Below are 26,045 nucleotides of genomic sequence, written 5' to 3' on the forward strand. Positions count from 1 at the left end.
TCAGTGAATACATAGACCATCCTTTTGGTTTTTTTTCATCTTTATTTTTCCAAAATCCTTGACAGTGACATATGATCATACATGCCAAATTGCTGTTTTTTTTCATTTTAAAAAGATAATTTTATTTAATTCTTGTTCAAGTACAGTTTTCTGTCTTATATTGCCAGCCCTGTCCGCCCCCTGCCCAGTGCTCCCTACCTCCCTCCGATTTCCACCCCCACCCTTAGTTATTGTCCATGTGTCCTTTATACTTGATCATGTGAGTCCATCCCCTTTTCCCCTATGATTCTCTCCCCTCTCCCCTCTGGACCCTGTCAGTCTGTTCCATATTTGAGTGCCATTGGTCATATTTTGCTTGCTTGTTTGTTCTGTTGTTTAGATTCCTGTTAACGGTGATATCATATGGTATTTGTCTTTCACCGCCTGGCTTATTTCACTCAGCATAATGCTTTCCAGTTCCATCCATGTTGTTGGAAAGGGTAGTAGTTCCTTCTTCCTTTCTGCAGCATAGAACTCCATTGTGTAAATGTACCATAGCTTTTTGATCCAGTCATTTACCGATGGACATCTAGGTTGCTTCCAACTCTTGGCTATCATGAATTGTGCTGCTATGAACATCGGGGTGCATAGGTTCTTTTGGACTGGTGTTTCGGGGTTCTTAGGATATACTCCCAACAGTGGAATTGCTGGGTCAAAAGGCACGTTCATTTTTAGTTTTCTTAGAAAATTCCATACTGTTTTCCATAGTGGTTGTACCAGTCTGCAATCCCACCAACAGTGAACTAGGGTCCCCTTTTTCCCACAACCACTCCAGCACTTGTTTGTTTCTTTGTTTATGATAGCCATTCTGACTGGTGTTAAGTGGTATCTCATTGTGGTTTTAATTTGCATCTCTCTGATAGCTAGTGATATCGAGCATCTTTTCATGTGTCTCTGGATCCTCTGTATGTCCTCCTTGGAGAAATGTCTGTTCAAGTCCCTGGCCATTTTTTAATCGGGTTGCTTGTCTTCTTTGAGGGGAGTCAAGTGAGTTCTTTGTATATTTTGGAGATTAAAACTTTGAGGTATCATTGGCAAATATGTTTTCCCAAGCTGTTGCTTCTCTTTTTATCTTGATACTGTTTTCCTTAGCCATGCAGAAGCTTTCAATTTTGATGAGATCCCATTTGTTTATTTTTTTCTTTATATCCCTTGCTGTAGGGGACATATCAGTAAAAATATTGCTGCGTGGAATATCTGAGATTTTCCTGCCAATGTTCTCTTCTAGGGCTTTAATGGTTTCACAGCTTATATTTAAGTCTTTTATCCACCATGAATTTATTTTGGTGTATGGTGTAAGTTTGTGCTCGAGTTGCATTTTTTTTGCATGTAGCTGTCCAGTTCTCCCAACACCATTTGTTGAAGAGGCTATCTTTACCCATTTTGTGTTACTTCCCCCTTTGTTGAATATTAATTGACTGTAGAGAGTTGGGTTTATTTCTGGGCTCTCTGTTCTATTCCATTGGTCTATGTGCCTGTTTTTATGCCACTACCAGGCTGTTTTCATTAAAGTGGCCTTGTAATACAGTTTGATATCAGGTATTGTGATCCCTCCTACTTTGTTCTTCTTTCTCAAAATTGCAGCTGCTATTCCTGGTCTTTTCTGGTTCCATATAAATTTTTGAAGTGTTTGTTCTATGTCTGTGAAATATGCCATTGGTACTTTAATAGGTATTGCATTGAATCTGTAAATTGCTTTGGGTAGTATGGACATTTTGATGATGTTAATTCTTCCAAACCATGAACACGCTATATGTTTCCATTTGTTTGTGTCTTCCTTGATTTCTTCTTTCCGTGTTGTGTAGTTTTCTGCATATAGGTCTTTTACCTCCTTGGTTAGGTTTATTCCCAGATATTTTATTTTTGTTTTTGCTATATCGAATGGGATTTTTTTCTTGGTTTCTGCTTCTGATGCTCCATTGTTGGTATACAAAAATGCCTTTGATCTGGATATTGACTTTTGTATTGTGCTGTTTTGCCAAATTCATTTATTAGTTTGAGCAGTTTTTTCATAGAGGCTATAGGATTTTTCCATGTACACAATCATGTCATCTGCAAACAATGACAGTTTTGTTTCCTCCTTTCCAATTTGGATGCCTTTTATTTCCTTTTCTTGTCTGATCACTGTGGCTAGAACTTCTAATACTATATTGAATAGAAGTGGTGAAAGTGGGCAACCTTGTCTTGTTCCTGATCTTAGTGGAAAAGCTTTTAGTTTTAGCTCATTGAGTATGATGTTGGCTGTAGGTCTTTCATAGGTGGCCTTTATTATATTGAGGAATGCTCCCTCTATTCCCATTTTTCTGAGTACCTTTATCATAAATGGGTGTTGTACCTTATCAAAAGCTTTTTCTTCATCCATTGATATGGTCATATGGTTTTTGTTTTTGCTTTTGTTTATGTGATGTATTACATTTATTGATTTGTGAATATTGAACCATCCTTGCATCTCTGGGATGAATCCCACTTGGTCGTGGTGTATGATCTTTTTGATGTATTGATGGATGCGATTTGCCAATATTTTATTGAGGACTTTAGCGTCTATGTTCATCAGCGATATTGGCCTGAAGTTTTCTTTCTTTGTTGTGTCTCTATCTGGCTTTGTAATTAGGATGATGCTGGCTTCATAGAAAGAGTTGGGGAGTTTTTCCTCCTTTTGGATTTTTTGGAATAGGGGTTAGCTCTTCCTTAAAAGCTTTGTAGAATTCTCCTATGAAACCATCTGATCCAGGGTGTTTGTGTGATGGGAGTTTTTTGATTACTGCTTCAATTTTATCTGCTGTTATTGGTCGGCTCAAGCTTTCTGCTTCTTTTTCATTGAGTTTTGGAAAATTATATTTTGCTAAAAATGTTTCCATTTCACCTAGGTTTTCAAATTTCTTGGCATACAGTTCTACATAGTAATTTCTTACAATCCTTTCTATTTCTGTGGTATCAGTTGTAATCTCTCCTCTTTTATTTCTGATTGTGTTTATTTGGGTCCTCTCTCTTCTTTTCTTGATGAGCCTACTTACAGGTTTGTCTATTTTTTTTATCTTTCAAAAAACCAACTCCTGGATTCATTGATCCTTAGAATTGTGCTTGTAGTCTCTATGTCATTTAATTCTGCTCTGATCTTGCTTCCTTCCTTCCTTCTACTTGCTTTGGGCTGGCTTTGTTGTTGTTCCTCGAGTTGTTGCAGGCATAGGGTTAGGTTGTTTGTTTGAAATGTTTCTATCTTCTTTAGGTAAGCCTGTATTGCTATGAACTTCCCTCTCAGGACTGCCTTCCCTGTGTCCCATAAGTTTTGGGTTGTTGTGAGTTCATTTTCATTTGTTTCCAGAAACTTTGATTTCTTCCCTAATTTCAATTTTGACCTATTTGTTGCTTAATAGCATACCATTCAGTCTCCATGATTTTGGGTGTTTTGGGGTTTTGACTTTGTGGTTGGTTTTCAAATTTAGTCTTTTGTGATCAGAGAAAATGCTTGGTATGATTTCAATTGTTTTTGAGTTTGTTGAGGCTCATTTTGTATCCTATCATGTGGTCTATCTTGGAAAATGTTCCATGTACACTTGAAAAGAATGTGTATTTAGCTTCTTTGAGATAGAGGGCTCTCTGTCTATATATCAGTTAGATCCATTTCATCTAGGGTGTCATTTAATGGTTCAGTATCCTTGTTGATATTTTGTTTGGAAGATCTGTCCATTTTAGATCGTGGGGTGTTAAAATCCCCTACTATAATTGTGTTGCTGTCAATATCTTTCTTGAGGTTCTCTAGGATTTTCTTTATATATTTGGGTGCTGCTATGTTGGATGCATATATATTTATGATGTTAATGTGTTCTTGGTGGATTCTTCCCTTGAGTATTATGAAGTGACCTTCTGGGTCTCTCTTTATGGCTCTTTCTTTGAAGTCTATTTTGTCTGATATGAGAATTGCTATCCTGGCTTTTTTTCTCGTCTGTTTGCTTGGAAAATTTGTTTCCATACTTTCACTTTTAGTCTGTGGTGGTCTTTTGACCTGAGGTGGGTCTCTTGTAGGCAGCATATGTGTGGGTCATGCTTTCTTATCCATTCTGCTATTCCACGTCTTTTAATTGGTGCATTTAATCCATTTATGTTAAAGGTTATTATCAAAAGGTACTTATTCATTGCCGTTTGTGTACCTGTGTTCCTCTCTGTCTCTCTTTTTTCCTTTTTTTCCCTTAAAGCAGCCCTTTTAGTAATTATTGTAGAGCTGGTTTGGTGGAGGCATATTCTTTTAGACTTCTTTTGTCTTGGAAGCTCTTTATTTGGCCTTTTATCTTGATTGAGAGCCTTGCTGGGTAAAGTAGCCTTGGTTGTAGGCTTCTGGTTCTCATTACCTGAAATATTTCTTGCCATTCTCTTCTTGCTTGGAATGTTTCCCTTGAGAAGTCAGTAGCCAGTCTTATAGGGAACCCCTTGTATGTTACTTCTTTTTTCTCCCTTGGTGCCTTTAGGATTTTCTCTTTGTCTTGGAGGTTTGACATTTTATTGATGATGTGTCTTGTAGTAGGCCTCTTTCAGTTCCACCTGATTGGGACTCTCTGCAATACCTGGATTTGTTTGACTTCATCTGTCCTCAACTTAGGAAAATTTTCCATTATTACTCTTTCAAGTAGGTTTTCTATCCCTTGTTCTTGTGCTTCTCCTTCTGGTATTCCTATTATTTGGATATTATTACGTTCCATATTGTCTTGTATTTATCTTAAATTCTCCTCATTTTTTCTGATTCTCTTTTCCCTTACTTGGCCCGTCTGGGAGATTTTTTTTATCCTGTCTTCAATCTCACTTATGCGATCTTCTGCCATATAGATTCTATTCTTCATACCCTGTACTGTGTTCTTCAGTTCAGAAATTGTATTCTTCATTTCCTCTTGGCTTTTGCTCATGGTTTCTATTTCCTTTTTCATGTTGGTATAATTTGTGGAGAGTTCATTGTAGCTCCCCTCTAGTTTCTGGTAGCTCATTGTAAGCTCTTTGAATTTCCTGATAACCGGTGCTTTGAATTCCATAACTGATAGTTGACTTGCCTCTATTTCATCTAACATTCTTTGTGAGATTTCCTCCTTTTCTTTCATTTGGGGATTGTTTCTTCATCTACTGATTGTTTATGAGACTCTTCTTGTTGGCCTCAGCTTCTTAAATTGATCTGTTCTCATTGCCTGGGTTTATCGTGTGAACTTCTGTGGTAGAATAGCTGTGAAATTCAGTGTTGCAGTCTCCTGCAGGTATCTTGGTGTTCTTGCCTTCACCGTACTCCTCTTCCTAGTTTCCAGTTGGTCAATCTTTTTATTCTGGTCTCACTAGCTGCCCCAGCCTGAGGGGCTATTGGTTTGGCCTTTTTCTTGTCTCGGTGGACTCAGCTGGTCTCGCCAGTGCCCTACTAACATTCAGACTGGCACCACTCTCCCGCACCCCAATGAGAGCAAGTTTTTCCCCAGGCTTCCATCTCTGAACCCGCGTGAGGGCTCCGGCTCCCAGCCAGGCTTTCCTGTTCTCACAGGCTTGGGCTTGGACCTTTTCCAGTGCTGTGGCTGAACACTCAGGGCAACTCACAATTCTTCCAAGCTGGCAGCCACAGTCTGACTCCTGGTGCTTCTCAGTCTGCACCCGTCTGGGTCGGGTGGGAGCTGGCGACTGGCACTCTTTTGGGGGCCCTGCCAGTAGCCCGCAGCTCCCCGAGACTGTGGGAGCACCTGCTCAGGTCCCGTGCTACTGGGAACGCAGGGGCAACTCTCAGTTCCCCAAGCCGGCAAACAGCCTGACTCCACAGGTTATCAGAGGTCTCTGGTTTGCTTCTCAATGCCCATTCCTCTCTCTGCCACTACAGGCAAACTGATCTCTCCTGGTGTTTTCCAAACTGTGTCCTGCTGGTTAGGGAGGGTGCTGGTGACTAGTTTTCTCCCAGGGTTGTTGTTGCCTGCCCTTGGCTCTCAGAGACCAAAGCAGCCCAGCCAGGGCCCTGGCTCATCCCGGTGGAGGGTCTGCAGCCTCCGTGCTGTTCCCTTGTACCTTGTTGATCTGCAGTCGTCTCCTCTCCTCAACCTCTGGTCATTCAGTGTCTGCTACAGTTTCTGGAGTCCTACTTTCCTATATGGTGGGTTCCTGTTGAGTATCCGCTGTGCTCCTCCGCCGATCAGCCCGGTTTTTCTCCAGCACATGGAGGGAAGTGAAATCCTTTGTCCTACTCCGCTGTCATCTTCCTCAAACCCCATAACCATCCTTTTGAATTCTATATATGATAGTTTGCTTGCCTCCATTTCATTTAGTTATTTTAGTGGTGATTCTTCCATTCCCTCAAATTGTGGGTTCTTTCTATATCTCTTCGTTTTAGGTGACTCTTTTTGTTTGTTTCTGTGATTCCCAATGCTCTGCTTTGCCAGCTTCTTTCATAGGGTGAACTTCTGTGCTAGGAGTCCTGTGGGACTTGGTGTTGTGTTCTCTTTGATCTCCTTTTGTGGATGCTCCAATGTTGCCTTTTTTTCTGTTTGTGTGGGCACTCTTATTGTACATAAGGTTTACCTTGTTGGAGGCTCCTTTGTTGGCGGATTCTCCCCTCTAGTAGGTCCTGCTATTTACAATTAGCACCTTGAATTGTGCGTTGTTTTTTGTGCAGGTGTTGATTAACAAAGCAGTATTACCTGATCATCAAACCCGCAAATCGAATCCCTTTACCATGCCAGCCATCTCAATGACAATAGAACTAAGATTAGTAAACGTGAAGATGTTTTGCAGATATTATATTTTATGGCAAAGGGAATATGAGATGAGGGAAAATGGGAAAAGGGAAAATAGAAGAGGGAAAATGTTGTGTAAGAGGGTAGAGTAATGATAAGAGTTGGGATGGAACCAAGGCAAAGGAAAGGAGAAAGCAAAATTTACTACATGAGTAAAACATGAAAGGGCAATGGTAACCATGGGATAAGAAGAAGAGAGTGTATTATGAGGTGTGAAGTAAAATTGAAAATGTACTGGACCAATGGGAGCAAAATTACAGAAAACCCACGGTAGGGTCATTAGCAATGCCAGTTGAATGAAATTTAAATAAGGTGAAATGGGGTAAAAATATTGAAGAAAAGCACAATGTAAATAGAATTTATCTACATTTCTCTTTATCTAGTAAAGAGAAAATGATTTTGAGAGGGTAGGGAAAACAAACTAATATGAGTAATAAGTTAAATCTAGGTTGAGAGAGGGAAAATATGAGGGAGAAAAGAAACAAAAATGGAGAGAGAAAACAATGAGATAAAATTTCTTACTCAACTGATCAGGTGCAGGGCATAGGCAAAATGGTGTAAGACACTAGGAGAATATTTTATGTGGTTTAAAGTAGTGAACAGATAGGAGATGCTTTGGGGAAGTACAGCAATAACTGTGATATTTTACCTAACTAGCCACTTTTTATAAAAGATGGAAAAGAGATAAAACTCTTATTGCAAGGGAAAAAGAATCTGAGCTGACTTTAGAAAGCAGACAATTTATGTGAGGTTAGATGGTGAGATATAGTGAGATTAAGAAAGAGAAACTTGGTGTAGTGTGTGAGAGAATAAAATTCACCACAATAATAATAAAGCTCAGGAAGATAGCCAAATGTTTTAAGACAGGGAAGAGTGCTTTGTGGGATTTGAAATATCCATAATCTGAAAAGAAATACATAATCTGAATAAAAAGAATAAAAATAAAAGATCAAGATTAGTGTGTAATTGGAATATGAGTGAAGTGAAAGAAGAAAAATTAAAATATTATATGAAAGGCAGAATAAAGAAAACAAATAAATGAAATCAAGCAACAAAAACCGAAAGTAATCAAATGGAAAGAAGAGATATAAAAATATGAACTTCTGATAGATAATGAAGTGATATTTGTTCCAGCTGTTGGTGCTTGCCTTCTGACTTTTTTCTGGATCTGTCTTTGGTCTTTTCACAGGTTCAGGTCTTGTTGTCTTATATTAGGAAATAAAGCCTCCAGCTGATTTAAACCTGCCAAGAGGGTTTTGCTGGTCTTCCAGATGCTGCAGGCAGAGAGGGGCTGGGCTCTCTTCTTCCCCCTTTCCTGTGTTTCCTCAAGGATGAGTGTGGGGGCAACTTCTCTCGAGAGTACCCCCGGGTGCCACGGACAAGAATGAATCATGACTGGTACATGATGTGATCTGCTTGGGGAGGGGAAGTGAGCTGTGGCCAGTTTCTCAGGGAAGACAAAGGCCAGCTGCGGCCAGTTTCTCTGAGGAGAAAAAGGCCTGGAGCTCCCTCCTCCATAGCCTTTTATTGGGTTCTAATACACAGGAATACATGGTGGCAATGACCAAACAGTAGATAACATTTCAAAGATATCTGAGGGCTTCAGAGTCTGAGTCAGTCTGTCAGGAAGAGAGTTGTAGAAACTTTGGGAGACATACTCATTTCCTCTCGGACTCTTACCATATGAATGAAAGCACTCTTAGCAGAGCAGATTTCATAGGTTTATCAGGAAGTCGTTGTAATGCCAGATTTTTCCCCAGGACATGCTCTAGCAAGGCAAGGAGCTGCACTTCTCCCCAACAGGTATTCAGGCTTAAGGGGATTAGAGCCAGGAAGCATTTCTCCCAGAGAACATGGGGACTTGGGCTATGTCAAAGCCCGGAGGGCAAGAGTCCATGAATTAACTCATGTAATTCTAACCAGAATTGCTCTTTGTTGCAGCCCCCTGAGTCTTTCCATGAAGGCCTGCCAAGTGATCAAGTCTGGCTTAGGTTGCCCCCCACTGTGAGGGGTCTTACCTGTCATTGACTTCGACCAAGCTTTGGGGGCAGGGAGAGGAACCGAGGCAGCATTTCCTACCAGAGACAAGCTTTGTCTCCTGCTGCTGGCATTCCAGAGGTTGTCCCTCGCCCTAGCCACAAGGGGTACAGATACAATTCCTAAAACCAGGCAGAGCAGTCTACAACAGATGGGAACTCGATTTGGGCTACAATATTCACAGGTCCCCACTTTCCAGCCCACTCCCTCAGAGCACTGTGCAACCCACATTGTCTACTCTGCCCATATGTGCCAGGCCAGCACATATAATCCAGCTCACTGTGAAACCATTTGATCAATCTGTGAGGCACCCTGAGTGTGAGCAAATCACACCCCCATTCCTTCCTATTTACTGGTCCAGCTGCTGCATGCGAGAGGTCCTTGCACAGTGACTGAGATCCTCTTTGGAGCGAGTTCCTTTTGAGTGCAGCTGGCCATTCCTAACAAGTGCCCAGCTTTCCACACAGACCAACTCTCTGATCAGTCCAGAGACTGTCTGGGTCACAGTCAGTCATGGCCCATTTCTTCTCCCCTTGCCAGGTGTTGTCTAGCTCTCCAATTTCTCTGGTACTGTCCCAGCCAGTGACTGCTATTCCAGCCCTATCTGGGGTATGCTGCTGGCATAACCCAGAAAAGTATTTGTTTTTTTTTGTTTTTCACATTTGGAGTGGACTCCATTTTCCCAGTTACAGTTTGCCTGACAAACCGTTCTGGGCTCATCTCTTCAACATATCACTTGTTACTTTTCCACTTTCTGGCTTTGTTCCTTCTTTATAGTCATAAATCTAGATGGGATGCTGATAATTTTTCTTCACATTCTCTGTCCATAAGGAAGTTATCTGATTTTAGTCATTTATCACTCCTTCATTGCAAGAACAAGAAATCAAAACATTGCATATACTTAAGCCCTTGAACTTTGGAGACTGACTGCCAAGGTACAAATCCTGATCTTACCATGTGATGATGGGTAAATTTTTATCCTCTTTCTGTTTCAAGAAACATATTCTGGTTAGTATTAAATGAGTTAATTCATGTAAAGCCATTAGAACAATCTTTATAAATAAAAACTATTAAATAAATGTCACTTTTTATTGACTCCAAAATTGATATTTCTAATTTAGTTTTCTCAGGCTTCAACTCTGCACATAATGATTCATCATTAATATTTATCTTAAAACTTTGATAAACTAATTAATTTTATTCACATAAAATATTTGCTGAGTGTATATTATATTCCTTATTTCTAGTTGCAAGCCTTATATTTATAGCTTAGCATTTTGGAAACCAAAATTTCTATCTACTCTTTTTTTTTATTATTGTTCAAGTACAGTTGTTTTTATATTCCCTCCACTACTCTCCCTGCCTCATCTACTCCCACCTCCCACCCTCAACACTGTAACCCCTCCTTGGATTTGTCTATGGGTCCTTTATACAGCCTTGATGGCCTTTCTTCTTCTTTCCTCCATTATCCTCCTCCCCTCTCTCCTCTGGTTACTGTCAGTTTGTTCTTTATTTAAATTTCTTTGGTTATATTTTACTTGGTTGTTTGTGTTTTTGATTAGGTTCCACTTACAGGTAAGATCATGTGATATTTGTTTTTCAACACCTGGCATATTTCACTTAGCATAATGCTCTATCTACTCTTTCTATCAGAAACTCTCCCCTGTTTCCCAAGATAATATTTCATTTCTTGTTTATTTCTTATTTTTTGCTAGCAGATGTATAATCATTTCAATTTTGATTAATTCCACTTTTATTGAGACACAGTTGGTATACAGGACTATATGTTTAATGTGTACAGCATAGTCTTCACTTCTTCCTTTATTTTATGTCAATACTCAATCATTTATTTCTGTGAGCATCCCAGTTACCACTGTTTTCATGTCTGCATCTGATAGGTTGGCTATCTCCACATTGCTTGGTTCTTTCCTGGAGTTTTGATCTGTTCTTTCATTTGGGTCATACTTCTTTGTCTTGATGCACCTTGCATCATTGTAAAAGGTGGAGCCTTAGTGGTGGAGCCAAAGTGGGGTGGGGCAACCCACTTTGCTGTATTTTGGTGTTGTATGTGGAGATGGGGTCAGAGAGGGAGTAATGTCACCTGCTTGGCTCTTGCCCCCCTACCCACAACAAGTTGTGCCCTGCTGAGGCTGATTCCCAGATACACAGGCTTGTGTATGTTCTAGGCTCTGTGGGACCCTCCAGCAGACTCTTCTGTGAGACTAGGAGTTTTTCCCACTGCCTCTACCCCATAGGTTTTTACAGTCAGAGGTTTTGAGGCCTTCTGTCCCCATGCTGGAACCCTGGGTTTTGTGCTCTGTCTTGCTACTGAGTTGTTCCTGTTAGTTTATCTGCATGTGAATGTGGAACTGCCTGGTCTGCTAGCCACTGCCTTACTGCACATCTTTTCCACCCTGGCTGCCCATCTCCACTCCTCCTACCTGTCTGGATGAATATTTCTTCTTCAACTCCTTGTTTGTTGGACTTTCATACAGTTTGATTTTCTGGCAGTTCTGGTTATTTTTTGTTTGTTTTCAAATTGCTTATCCTTATTTTGGTTGTGCAAGGAAGAGAAATGTATCTACCTATTCATCTATCTTGACCAAAAGCCTTTTAAAGTTTGTACCATTTACCACATATTTCCAATTTCCCCTCCTACAGCCCTCACCTCTGGCAGTCACAAATGTGATGTGTTTTTTTTTGTACAAATTTGATTCATTGTTAATTAATTCCACCATATGAATAATATTATACAGGATTTGTTCTTCTCTTAAGTGATTTGTTTATCACTTAGCATAATGCCCTCAAATTCCACTCATATTGTTGTAAATGGTAAGATTTCTTTTCATATGGTTGAATAATATGTCACTTTCTACACACACACACACACACACACATTTCTCATATGATTAGTGATGCTGGGAACCTTTTCATGTAACCATCTACCATCCTTATATCATCTTTGGAAATATATCTATTCAGGTCTTTGCCCAATTTTAATTGGGTTATTTTGGTATGTTTTTGCTGTTGAATTTTCTTATGAGTTTCAATGAGTTTCTTATATACATTGGGTATTAACCCTTATCACATATATGTGGTTTTAAAATATTTTCTTCCATTATGTTAGTATATTTTCATATTGTTGATTGTTTCTTTTGCTGTGCAGAGGCTCTTCAGTTTAATTCAGTCTTGGTTGATTTTTAATTTTGTTCCTTGTGTCATATTAAAAAAATCGTTGACAAGACCAACATCTAGGAGTTTTTCCCTATGTTTCTTTGTGAGTTTTATGGTTTCTGGTATTACATTTAAGTTTCTTAAAATTGTATTTTATTGTTTATTCTATTACAGTTGTCCTCACTTTTTCCCCTTTTGCCCACTTCCATCCAGACCACTGGCCCAAGGCAATCCCCATACTGTTGCCCATGTCCATGGGTCATGCCTGTATGTTCTCTGGCTAATCCCTATATGTGGAATCTTATATTTGAATTTTAATTTATTTTGAGTTTATTTTTGTCATTGGTGTATGTTAGAGGCCTAATTTTATTCTTTTACGTTTGAATTCCTAGTACAGTTTATTGAAATGACTATCTTTCCTTCACTGAGTATTTTTGGCCCCCATTTCACATATTAGTTGACTGTATATGCATGCATTGACTTTTAGGCTTTTGCTTATGTTCTTTCGGTCTACCTGTCTGTTTTTATGCTAGTATCACGCTGTTTTGATTAGTATAGCTTTATAATACAGTTCAAAATTAGGAAGTGTGATGCCTACTGCTTTGTTTTTATCAGGATTACTTTGGTTATTTGAGATCTTTTGTCATTCCACATAAACTTTAGGATTTTAAAAAAGTTTTTCTGTAAAAAAATACCATTGGAATGTTGATAGAGACTGCACTGAATCTGTACATGGCTTTGGGTATACTGTATGGATATTTTAATAATATTATTTCTTCAAATCTATGATCACAGGATACTTTCTATTTGTATCTTCTTCGATTTCTTTCATCAATGTCTTGCGGTTTTTGGTGTAAAGGTATTTAACCTTTTTTGTTAAGTTTGTTTCTATTATTATTGTGAAATAATGACTAGAAAAAACTAACTTTATTGTTTTTGATGCTATTATATTGGGTTGACCAAAAAGTTCATTAGGTTTTTTCCCATAACATGGCTTTAGTAGTGCTTACTTGTCTTTAACTTCTTTTGAAACAATTTTGTTGGATTTTAGGGTAACAGCTGTCATATCAGTGTGCCTTTTAAAAAAAACTAATCAAAATTGATGACTTTTTGTGTTACCATTTTAATATTGAAGATGGAAGAAAATAAGCAACATTTTTAATATATTATGCTTTATTATTTCAAGAAAGGTAAAAATGCAGACTTATGGCCAAAATGGAGGCATAGGTGGAAACACTGTGCCCCCTCCCACAACTAAATTTAAAGACAGCAAAGTTTTAGAAATAAAATACAGCCAAAACAGTGAAAATTGAACTGTACGGAAGTCCAACAACAACTAACTACTCAGCCTGACCAGTAAGAGGGGCGGAGGCAGCCGCGGAGCGGGGTCGGGCTGAAAAGACCATTCGGACCAACCCAGGAGCAGAGGTGGAGGTGGTTGGTGGCTCCTAAGTGTGGGGTGGTGACAGGCGGGCCCAGTGAGGGTGCAGGGCAGCTGGCTGACTGCAGTCACACATTCGCTCGCAGATAAACCAAGTGAAGGAGCAAACAGTGAGGCAGATCACTCAGGCTAGGGCCCCAGCAACAGGAATTAGAGCCTGAAAGCACCAACTGGAAAGACTTTCTTGGGGTCGAGGGGCGGGGAGAGGCTCCCAGGCTCACAGAGAGCTCGTTGGAGAGACTCACAGGGTCCTGGAGAGTACATGGACCCACACACCCAGGAACCAGCAGCAGAGGGGCCCAATTTGCTTGTGGGAAGCCACGGAGGGGACAGAAATCTGAGAGAGAGCAGAGCGGAGTGGAGCAAAGCACCATTTTTCCCCTCTCTGACCCCGCCCCCACATACAGCATCACAAACCAGCAACTGGGTCACCCTGCCATGAACACCTAAGGCTCCACCCCTCATACATAACAGGTGCGAACAGACCAAACATTATGACTCAAGAATAGCTCAAAGCCCCAGAGCCTATAATTCTAAGTGACTAAGAAATAGCCAACCTATCAGATGCACAGTTCAAAATACTGGTTATCAGGATGCTCACAGAATTGGTTGATTTTAGCTACAAATTAGAGGAACATATGAAAGCTAAACTGATGGAAATGAAGGGAAATGCACAGGAAACCAATAGTGATGGAAAGGAAACTGGGACTCAAATCAAGGGAGTGGACCAGAAGGAAGAAAGAAACAACCAAACAGAAAAGAAAGAAGAAACAAGAATTCAAAAAAAAAATGAGGAGAGGCTTAGGAACTTCCAGGACATCTTGAAACGTTCCAACATCCATATTATAGGGGTACCAGAAGGGGAAGAGGAACAGCCACAAGTGGAAAACTGATTTGAACAAATAATAAAGGAGAACTTCCCCAGTCTGGCAAAGGAAATAGACTTCCAGGAAATCCAGGAAGCTCAGAGAGTCCCAAAGAAGTTGGACCTAAGAAGGAACACACCAAGGCATATCATAATTACATTGCCCAAGATTAAAATGAAGGAGAGAATCCTAGAAGCAGCAAGAGATAAGGGGACAGTCACCTACAAAGGAGTACCCATTAGACTGCCAGCAGATTTCTCAAAAGAGACCTTCCAGGCAAGAAGGGGCTGGAAGGAAGTATTCCAAGTCATGAAATCCAAAGACCTACATCTAAGATTGCTCTATCCAGCAAGGCTTTCATTTAGAATGGAAGGACAGATAAAGTGCTTCTCTGATAAGATCAAACTCAAGGAGTTCATCATCACCAAGCCCTTATTATATGAAATGTTAAAGGGACTTATCTAAGAAAAAGAAGATAAAAAATATGAACAGTGAAAGGACAGCAAACTCACAGTTATTAACAACCACACCTAAAACAAAAGCAAACCAAGAGGACAGCTAGATCAGGAGTGGAACCATAGAAATGAAGAACACATGGAGGGTTAGCAACACGTGGTTCAGAGGAGGAGAAGAGGAGAGAAGGTGCAGAGAATAAGTAGCACAGATGGTAGGCAGAAAATGGGGGGGGGCAGGAATACTATGGGAAATATAGAATCTAAAGAACTTGTGACACATGAACATGAACGTAAGGGGGGGAATGGTGGGGGAGGGGTGTGCAGGGTGGAGGGGAGTGAAGTGGGGGAATGGGACAACTGTAATGGCATAATCAATAAAATATATTAAAAGAAAGAAAGGTAAAAATGCAACTGAAATGCAGAAAAATATTTATGCAGAGTATGGAGAAGATTCTGTGACTGATTAAACGTGTCAAAAGTTGTTTTGAATTCTCATTGGACAATGCCCCACAGTCAGGTAGACCAGTTGAAATTATAGTGATCAAGTTGAGGCATTAATTAAGAATCAACATTGTACCACAAGGGAGATAGTCAGTGTACTCAAAACATCCAAATCAATAGTTATTGGTGAAAATGAAAAATGTATCTTTTATTCTATGGAAAAAATCCAAATGGGCTTTTTGGCCAACCCAATAAATTGGATCATTTTCTTTATTTCACTTCTTATATCAAAATGCTACTGATTTTTATATAAGATTTTTGCTAATTTTGTATCCTGCATTTGTTGATTAATTTAGCAGTCTTTTGGTAGAGTCTTTAAAATTTTCTCTACATAAAATCATATCATTATTTCTTTATTTCCAATTCTGATGTGTTTTACTTATTTTTCTTGTCTGATTGCTCTGGCTAGAACTTCCAGTACTATGTTAAATAGGAGTGACAAGAGTTCCTGATCTTAGGGGAGAAACTGTCAAACTTTCTTGATTGAATATAATGTCAACTGTGAGCATCCTATTTTTATAGTATTAATTATTTCATTATTTTTCTAGTAATAATTGCAATAATAATAATTATAACAATATATGTAGAGAGTTTACAGTTTAAAATTTTTACATATATAATAATAATGCACAAAATATTTGAACAGAGAATAATTGTCTTGATTGCATATCCTCAGCAGCTAACACATTGTTTAATTTATAGTAAGTAATTACAAAATGTTCGTTAAATGAATTATTTTATATCTTAACTCTGAGATATAAGGCTTATTATCTACAGTTTCTATATGAAAAAGTAGCTTCAAGGATTGGGTCGACTATTCCCTGCCTCACTCTTTGACCTAGAAAGTCACACAATATTGAAGTGGCTATGGCAGAACTTCCATTAGTTTGGAAAATTTGTAGTTACTTTAAATTTATTTCTATTCTTAATTATTCTTATTCATGATTATTCCTCTGCATTATTTCTCTACTCTGGATTCTGATACATCATCTTTATCCCAGACTCTCTATTCCATGCCTGGACCTCCTTGGCTTTAGGGTTTCAATACTTTAATCCATCATTCATAGAAGACCAGGTAGTGTTGAGTAGTATATAGTATTCAGAACATTGGTGGGCCAATGTGATGCTTGCTACTAATAGCAAACTTTCTCACCTTGGCCATTCTGGGACTTAGTTCTTATATACAGAATAAAGTGAGGGTTGAGTTATAGGATCTCTTATGATCACTTGAAGTGAAACATTCTGGTGACACTCCTCTGCCCTTACTGCTGTCCTTGTGTTTCATTAATGCCCCTAATAGCCTAGGTTTTATCTGTGAGACATGTCCTAATTCCTTCTTTCCCCAGAAGGGAATTTTCTATGAAGGTGAAAGGCTCAGTACCTATCTTTGTGTATCCCTAAGTGTTTGTGAATGAGAAGATAAGGGCAAGGACTAGGTGAGATGACCAAGGTTCCTCCCTCTGCACAATCAAAATCACACTTAGTTCATACTTTTCTACTTTCCATGTATCACTTTGTTTCATGGGTCAGGGCATTATTGCATATATTCGTATTTACATGAAGTTACATCATAGTCTAGCCTTCTAAATGTTAAGACTAGTCTTAAAAGAAAAAGAGCCAATTTCATCAAAGTTCAAAGTTTTGTGGAAGGGTAAAAAGCTACTCTCACCATCTTTTCTTTAGTGATTGCTGTGATTTGGAAAGCAGAGTGCTGTGAGATGATGTTATGTGTGTCTATGATTCTCATCTGTTAGCCACGTCCCATCCTTTTCCTACCCAGAGCCCCTGTCATTATCCACACTTCAAATTTTAAACTGTTCTATCTTTGGGGGTAGAAATAGTTCTGTGCAAAGATGATGCCATCAGGAAACATTTAATATAATATTACAAAATATAAAAGCAAAATTAGTGTGATGATACAAACTAAAAATTCCACAAGGAAGAAGTTCAATAGGAACAAAAGACAATGGAAATATTCCTATTTGTTGAAGAATAAAGACAGCAAATGATGTATGCACAAAAAGGCAAGGCATTTAGAGAAATAAAATGTGAAACTAAAGAGAGGGAGAAGTATTAAAACTCTAAGACTACAAAAGAACAAGATATTTATTTATTTATTTGTTTGTTTATTTATTTATTTTAAAGATTTTATTTATCTTTAGAGGGGAAGGGAAGGAGAGAGGGAGAGAAATTTCAATGTATGGTTGCCTCTCATGGGTTCCCTGCCAGGAACTGGCCTGCAACCCATGCATGTGCCCTGACTGGGAATTGAACCGCGATCATCTGGTTCGCAGGCCCGTGCTCAATCCACTGAGCTACACCAGCCAGAGCAAGAACAAGATATTTATATATTAGTTCTTGAACTGGATCTTGTTTTGTAAGGAAACAAGTATGTAAATATGACTTATGTGTAAATGACTGCCTAGTAAAAATAACCTGTGTCTACTTCTGAAGTCTTTGAAAATAAAAGAAGATTTAAGGTGCCAGTGATCTCTTAAGTAATTTATTAACTAATTAGACATAAACAAAAAAGTATGCAACTGGGAAAAAAAGAAACAACTTGCCACATGACAGCCAGGACTTCAGGGGAAGAATCTGGAAGTCTTTTTATGCTTTATTCTGTGTTGTTTCAGGAATCACTGTGTTCAAGGCCAATTTTGGCCTGCTTGGTTGACTTGCTTACATGGATGTCAGTCTCTGGTTTAAAGCTCAGCCATGAAAGAAACAAGAGAATTTGTAATGAAAAGAACTTTTATCCTTCCATGCTTGTTTACCCCCACCTATTGCTGAAGTCTTACTGTGGCTCCTGAGAGTGAGATTTCTGACTCCTTACCCAGAGAATCTGAGAACTTTTTTTCTGGGCTGGAGGCCAGATGTTAAACAGGATTTTGTTGTTGCTCTTTCTCCACATCCAGGTCCCATGGGGTTTGTGATCTGTATAATACCTTTAATTCAGGGACCCTTTTCCTGGCATCCCAGGTTTGGTAACAGGGCTTTGTTCCTTAATATCCCATTGAACTACCATCCAGACTACCTAGCTTCTCCTATTCTTCTGAAACAATGTGCTCTTTCACTTTTGTTCTTCAGTATTATTTTATTGCAATTCCACCTCACCTTTTTTCCTTTCCCTAACTCCCACTTTTTTCCTTAAGAGACTATGCCTTCTCTTCCCTATTCACACTATTTCCCTTTGTTATACTTCCACTCTGCTCCCATGGTATCAGGGATATGACTATATTTGAACAATTGTTAATGTCAATTAACTTGATATTGAGTTACCCACTGGACTGTGAGCTCTTTGGAGAAGGGTTCTTATCAGAGAAAACCTCATGAAATAATAGTTGAAATTATTAATTAATTAATTAATTTTCCCTCTTATGAATTTCTGTCCCAGTGACCTGATATGTTTGTTAAATTCGTAAGAACTTGAACCCTGTCTTGCTCCTGCAAGCTGATGTACCTCTAAGATAACTCAAGCTCATCTACTAAACTTAGGTTCAGGACATTCTGTTGTGGCATCATGCATTCTTGTGTATTTTGGTATATGGTTTGACTGATAAAGTAAGCCCATAAGTGCTTTATTGTTAATTTTTTCAAAGCTAAACTTTGTTTTCATCATCAGCAGGTGCCTCCAGATACTCTCTGGCCCTTATGGGTGGGTCTAGAACAGGGTCTAAGGTATAGTTTCTGGAAACCTTGATTAAATACAACTGAGGTTCTTATTAAAAGTAAAAACTCCCAGGTTCTTCACCTTCAGAATTGCAATAACAAAATAAATATGTATGTGCAGGCCTGGCTTCATAGGCATGTATCCTGTGTAATTTCACAGGCATGTGCTTGGAAGGGCCCTGACCTTGGTTTAAAGCTCTGCTATGGCTGCTTAAAATTATTAATCAATTTTTTTAGCAGGGGATCTGCTTTCACACTGGGACTCAACAATTATGTAGCTGGATGTTTTTTTTGTGTGTGTGTGTGTCCGTGCACGTGTGTGTGTTTGTATTTGAGGCATAAATATCCATTTTGAGGGAAGAAGCACTCCCCAACTGTATACCATAAAAATATTTTTTTTAAAGTTAAGGCCTAATGTTGGTGAGCAATGTATAAAAGATATCTCATTTATTACTCTGGCAATGTAATTTTCCTAGAGGAAAATTTAATTCAAATATATATTTAAACCTTTAAAAAGTTCCCTTGGATTTGAAATTAAAAATCTTAATGTATTATTTGTCATATGTTTGCCTTTAGGGATATTTTTTGTTTTGACTTATATTGTCTTTATTCTCATATTTTATTGTTATTAAGGCAATGCATGCCCATAGTTTAAAAATCAAACAAAAAAGTCACACAATACAAAAAAGCTTATAATGAAAGCAGGAATTTCTTGCATTATTATTCATTCTTATTCCTAATTCCTATGTTCTAGAAGAAATTCATCTAAATATGTCTTCTGGTATTTACTTCTCTATTTTCAGGTTATTTATTGATTTATTAAATTTAAGTAATTTATTAACTTCCTGTTACAATACTGATGATTTAGCTACCTTATACCTTCCCACAATTATTTTAATGTCTTTATGTATATTTTGAATGTTGTAGGAATTTGTTGGTTTTGTAGGCATACATTCTTGGTTTACAGAATTATTATGTTATATATTTAATTGTGTCTTAGTTTTTCCACTGAACACTGGGTTTAGGATTTATCCATGCTGCTTCATATTTACACACACATGAAGATGTTTACTCATTGAAGCATTCTTAGTATGTCATAAAAAAGAGTAATGCCAAACTGAATGTTTGTTACCAAAGGATGGATTAAACAAATGTGTTAGAATACTCTGCTGCAGTCAAAAAGCATGAACTAGATCTTGTCCCTGTTCAGCAGGTACAGAATGGATGCACGTAGATAAAATTTTCTATCTGAGTGAAGACTAGAGCCCTCTGTGTAGGCCACGTGCATTTTTCACTCTTGTGGAGGCTGGGTAGTGGACTGTAGGGGATCTCAGTGCTCTGAGATGCTCAAACTGTGCCCTGTCCTATCTGAGTTCTTTCTCTAGACCAGCTTGGTCATCACTTCCTGGGCAGTGGTTCTTCTTGGGTCAGTTTTCTCTCCTGAATCCAGTCTTTGGAGCTCTCCACTTTTCCTTATTCCTTTTCTGCCTCTCTGACTTCCAAACGCATAGTAAATGAGGACAACCCTCCATGTAATGTACCCAGAAAAGCAAACCAATAAAAGACTGTCCAGGCAGGGGCTGGAGGCCTCTGGCCCCCTGGCCCTCTCTCTCACTTAGAGAAAGGCCATGCCATCCCTTTTTCTCCACAGGACTTCTGTTGTCCATGTGTATTTGTTCATGAGCAGCCACAACAAGCACGGATCCTGCAGGCCAGGATCTTCTACAGTCATTAATGATTTCTTTTGGTGCATTAGGCATCTAAATGCTAGCTCTGGAACATGCACGTGTTATTTCAACTGCTTTATAAAACCTTCCAGTCAGTTTCTTGATATGAGAGTGCAGAGTTCCTTCCTTTCAGATCTTACCTTCAGGAGACATGGGTACTTTTCTATTGCTGAAGTCTTTTGTCAGGTTGTCCTCAGGTGAAAAACCTGCAAGTTATATCAAGCCTGGCTTACTCATGGGAGTTCATTTGATTATAAGAAACTCATATGTTTTTGTCATACCATCTAACCTATGTTCTGATCACCACCCATTCATCTTGTTGCTAAAGGAGGGATTCCCTACCCTAAAACGTTTGAGATGGCCAAACACACACCATCTGACACTGGACAGAAGAGATTGACAACACTTATTTGTCACATATACTCACAGACCTGGAGGAGAAAGATGCCATGCAAAGCCACATGAAATTGTACTAGAGAATAGTGTGAACTAGAAGGGCTGTGGGAGGCAGGCTTTTTAGTAACAAGAGGATGAGATTACCCTGGGTTTCCATGGGAAGATATGATTGGCTTGCTTGAAAATTTTGCAAGTTGGCTGTTGGGTGAAACCTGTCAGGTTGAGGACCTAGTGCAGTGCAACTTCCTCAGCTAATTAAACACTAACAAGTTGTGGAGCCTTTCCACTGCATGTGGGGCATATCTGGCAAGAGCAGGGGAATTAATAGGTTAGAGCTCTGGAGCCCTATAAGGAGCGAAGATATCAATGCAACACATAGAATTCCAGCCTTTAAAATACATCCTTCCATCTCTCTATGATGCCCTTTCAGCTCTATTCTGGACCAGATATAGATCATTCAGTTTGTTGTCCAAGAAGGTATTCAATGAGGGAATGTCTTGGATTACAGTTTTGAGGAATTGCTTCTTATCTGTGAGTGATTTTTTGACTCAGAAAAATAAAAGGATTGGGGTGAGTGGGAATATCATTGTCACAGCAGTATTTTCCAGGCTACTTCCACCAGCCCTTGATGGGGCTCCTTATTAAACTGGGGATGGGGCAGAGAAAGACAAGGCTATAGATTTGATTTGGGACAAGAAGACTGCATCTGAGGTCCCTTGTTAAATCCTGAGAAGAGGTATCAAATGCCAAATGTAAATGGCCATTTAAAAAATGTGCGTTCAGATAGGGATTCAATTCTGGAATAACAAGGAAAACCCATTGAACATTCTTTTATATATGTTCCTCAAGGGTATGGCCTTCTAGTATGAGATAATTTCTGTGTGGTGCTATAGCATGAAGATTAAGGCAGAGAGTCAGAGGAAGAAGTGAATATTTTCCTTTTCTACATAACTGCTGGATCCCAGGTATGACTTCAGTTTATGAGGCTCTTGAATGCTCCCTGATTCTTCTTTTATCCACCAAAGAGCATTAGAAATTTTCAATCATCAAAGAACTTTGCACCAGGAGCAGGGAGTTGCTTTTATCTCCATTTTTTGCTCTCCTAATCTTTATTTTATTGTCAATACCATACTTATATCCTCAGAAGAGTATTGGTATCCCCTGCTGCTGCTGCTCCTCAACACTCCACTCTAGGTGGATGTCTTTTCTTCCTCTACACATTTTTTTTCCCCTGGGTAAACTCATTCCCATATCTAACTTTCAGAATACTCTACTGAGTTCCAGATATATGGATCCACCTGCTTCCTGGATATCTCCACTTGAAAACTTCACAGACACTTTAACCTTAAGAGTTCAAAATTGACTCATTGTCTCCTTCACACCCTAACCTTCTCTTCTTCCAGGATTCCCTGTATTGGTTAAGGGCACCATGGTTACCCACTTGCCTAAACCAGAGATCTCAGGGTCCTCTTTGACTCCATTATTCCTATATTTAATCCATAACCAAGATATGTCAATTTTACTCCTAAAAATCCTTCCAGTATCTCTGTGTCTTTCCATTAGCACTGTTTCCACACCAACCCATTACCATCACTTGTGTTTTGTAGTCCCATAATAGCTTTCTGGCCAGTCTTCCTATCAGCCTTGCCCACCTATAATTAATTTTATTCCTGCTAGCAGGGTAAACTTTTCAAATTACGAATAAATCAGTCATTGCTTTACTCAAAAATCTATGAATACCTTTACTGACTTTAGGATACATTATCTTTAGTATGGGTTAGAAAGCACTTTACCAAGTGATTACCACGAACTTGCTGTTTTCCTCTCAGAAATATCTCAAGTTTATGCCCCAGATATATTAAAATTTTCAAATTTTCTTAAAATTTTTTCTCTTAGAGGGCTGAAGATGGCAGCAAGGTAGATAGAGGCAGAACCCTTCTGCTTGTGTTCCCAACTTGGACACCTAGTCAGTCTTCTGAAGAACAAACAGAGTGAACAGCCAACAGAATCTGAGCTTATATGATGTTTGCAAGCCAAAGATCACAGAGTATGTTTAAAAACAGATGTTAAGGAGATTGGGAAGGCCAATGGAAAGGTCCCTGGGACCCACACTGGGACCATGGCAGCTACAGTCCCAGAGCCCAGCACCAGGGACCATGGTTGCCACAGGAGTTTTGGAGGAGAGCTAGATCAGGGATTATAACTTCACAGCTGCTTTCTCTCCCAGAAGAGGGAAGCCACTTCTGCACCAGGAGAGACCTGCATGCTTGAAGTCACTGGGGAATAAAGATAGAGTGGAAAACACACAGAGGCAGTGTTCCCCACCTGGGATTATGGGCACTGGCTGGGACAGTACCATAGAATTTGGGGAGATGGGCGACACCTGGACATGTGAGAAGAGCTGGGCCATTACTGATTATGACCCATATAGTCTGAGGACTGGTCAGAGAGTTGGACTGTGTGAACAGCTGTGCACTTTTTAAGAGCAGCTGTCTGCCACCTAGGGGAATTCACTAAAAAAAAAAGAAAAAAGAAAAAAGGGGCTCTCAGCTGCTGTGCAAGGTGCTCTCACGCACAGTGTTTGGGCCAGCAAAGAGCTAGGAGGAGGGCCTCAATTTGCTCCAATTCAGGGTGCCTCACTGACTGATCAAATTGGGGCAGTAAGGGGCTCACGGGGTAACACTCCCTAAAGAGACTTAATTTAATAGGGGAACAAAACTGCCCTGAAGGGACTTTGTGCATGCTCAGCACCCAGGCCACCAAACAGGGGGGAGGAATGCACCTCATGTACAAATCAAAGGGTAGCATGAGGTGGATTAAAGGCACCAGCATGACACATATGGACAATGGGTGCTGTTCAGTGTTCTGAGGGCTGGGGCTGGAAGCTGTACACCCGAGAATATTGTAGCCCAGACCGAGGCCCCAATGCTGAATCACTGTAAAAAAAAGAGAAGGAGTCTAGCTCCACTCTGCCTATAGCATCCAGGAAGACCAGCAGAGCCCACTTGGTGGGTTTAAGGTCAGCAGGTGGCTACTTTTTCTTCCAAGAGTAAGATAAGATTTGGAGCTGTGAAACTACAAAAGACAGATCCAGAGAGAGATCACAAGGCTAATGCCAACAACTGAGACAAAATTCAATTTAGTGCCCTAAAGAACTTGCATTTTATTTTTTACTTTCAATTTTTATTTTGTTATTATTAATTTTTAATTATTTCTTTAATTTGTTTAAGTTTATCTTCCTTCCATTTAGTTTTCTTTGTTTGATTTCATTGTTTGACTGGTTTTCTTTTTTCTCCATTTCACATTGCATTTTAATTTCTCTTCCTTCACTTCACTCATATTCTAATAACACACTACTCTTGGTCTTTTACTTTTTTTAAATTGAGATCATATTTCTTGTCATATTATTGTTGTTTCAATTCCCACACAGCACCTTTCCCTGGTCTTGGTCCATTTCATTATCTTCCTAAGCTTTTTTACTGTTGTGATTAACTTTATTTCCTAGCAAAGTACAAGTACTTATCCTTTACTCTCACTATATATCACCATCTAATCTTGCACATGCCCTCTGCTTTCTAGAGTCAGCTCACATTCTTTTTCCCCCTAATAAAAATGAGAATTTTATCTCTTTTTAATTTTTCATGAAAAGTGGCTAGTTGGGTGAAATATCACAGTTATTGCTGTACTTCTCCAAAGGATCTCCTATGTGCTTTCTACTTGTTGGAACTTTAAATTCCATAAAATATTCTCCTGCTGTCTTAATTCATTTCACCTTCGCACAGCCCCTGATCACATATGACATAAGGTCGGAATTGTACCATTAAACTCATGGAAGCAGGAAACCCACCAACAAAGGAGCCACCAACAAAGAAACCACCAACAGTTTTATCCCAAGTCCAAGAGAAACCACACAAACAGAAGAAAGTACAACACTGGAGCATCCAGAGAAGGAGATCAAAGTGACTGCACCACAGAGTGTGAAAGAACTCCTACCATAGAAGTTCACCCTACAAAGATGTCTAGCAAAGCAGAGCACAGGGAATAACAGAAACAAACCAAAAGATTCACCTAAAATGGTGAGATAAAGAAATAACTTGCAATAAAAAAGAATGGATGATTCACCACTAAATGAGCTAAGTGAAATGAACACAAGCAAACTATCAGATATAGAATTCAAAAGAATGGTTATACAGATGCTCAAGGAACTCACTGACAACTACAAGTAACTGAGTCAGAACTACAACAGTATGAAAAAGGAAATATAAACTGTAAAAAGAACCAGAAAGAAATGTAGAATATAATTTCTGAAATAAAAAACACACTAGAAGGAATTACAAGCAGGCTGAATGAAGCAGAAGACTGAATTAGTGAACTGGAAGACAAAAGAGAAAGAGATCACAGGTGGAGCAGGTACACACACACACACAAGACTAAAAAAGTATGAAGATAGCTTAAGGGAACTGCAAGACAACATTAAATGCAACAACATTTGAATCATAAGAATACCAGAAGAAGAGGAAGATGACCAAAGGATAGAAATACTATCTGAAAAATTATAAAATAAAACTTTCTGAACTTGTAGAAGGGAAAAACCACACAAATTCAAGAAGAGCAGATGGTTGCAATCACGATGAACCCAAAGGGGCCTACTCCAAACACATCATAATTAAAATGCCAAGTTTTAAAGACAAAGAATCTTAAAAGCACCAAGGGAAAAATAAAAGTGTAACAAACAAAGGAGCTCTGAGAAGGCTAGCAGCTGGTTTCTCAACAGAGACACTACAAGCCAGGAGAGAATGGCTATAAATATTCCAAATAACAAAAAGCAAAGGAGTACAACCAAGACTATTTTAATCAGAGAAGCTCCCAATTAAAATGGAAGGATAAATAAGGATTCCCCAAATAAAAGAAGGCTGAACAAACACACCTCCAAAAACCAGCACTGCAAGATATGTTAAAGGGACTGCTATAAGTAAAGGAAGAAAAAGAGTAAAAGA

The sequence above is a fragment of the Sturnira hondurensis genome, unplaced genomic scaffold (genome assembly GCF_014824575.4).
Source record: "Sturnira hondurensis isolate 20B ecotype Veracruz unplaced genomic scaffold, ASM1482457v3 Scaffold0011299, whole genome shotgun sequence".
NCBI classification, from domain to species: Eukaryota; Metazoa; Chordata; class Mammalia; order Chiroptera; family Phyllostomidae; genus Sturnira; species Sturnira hondurensis.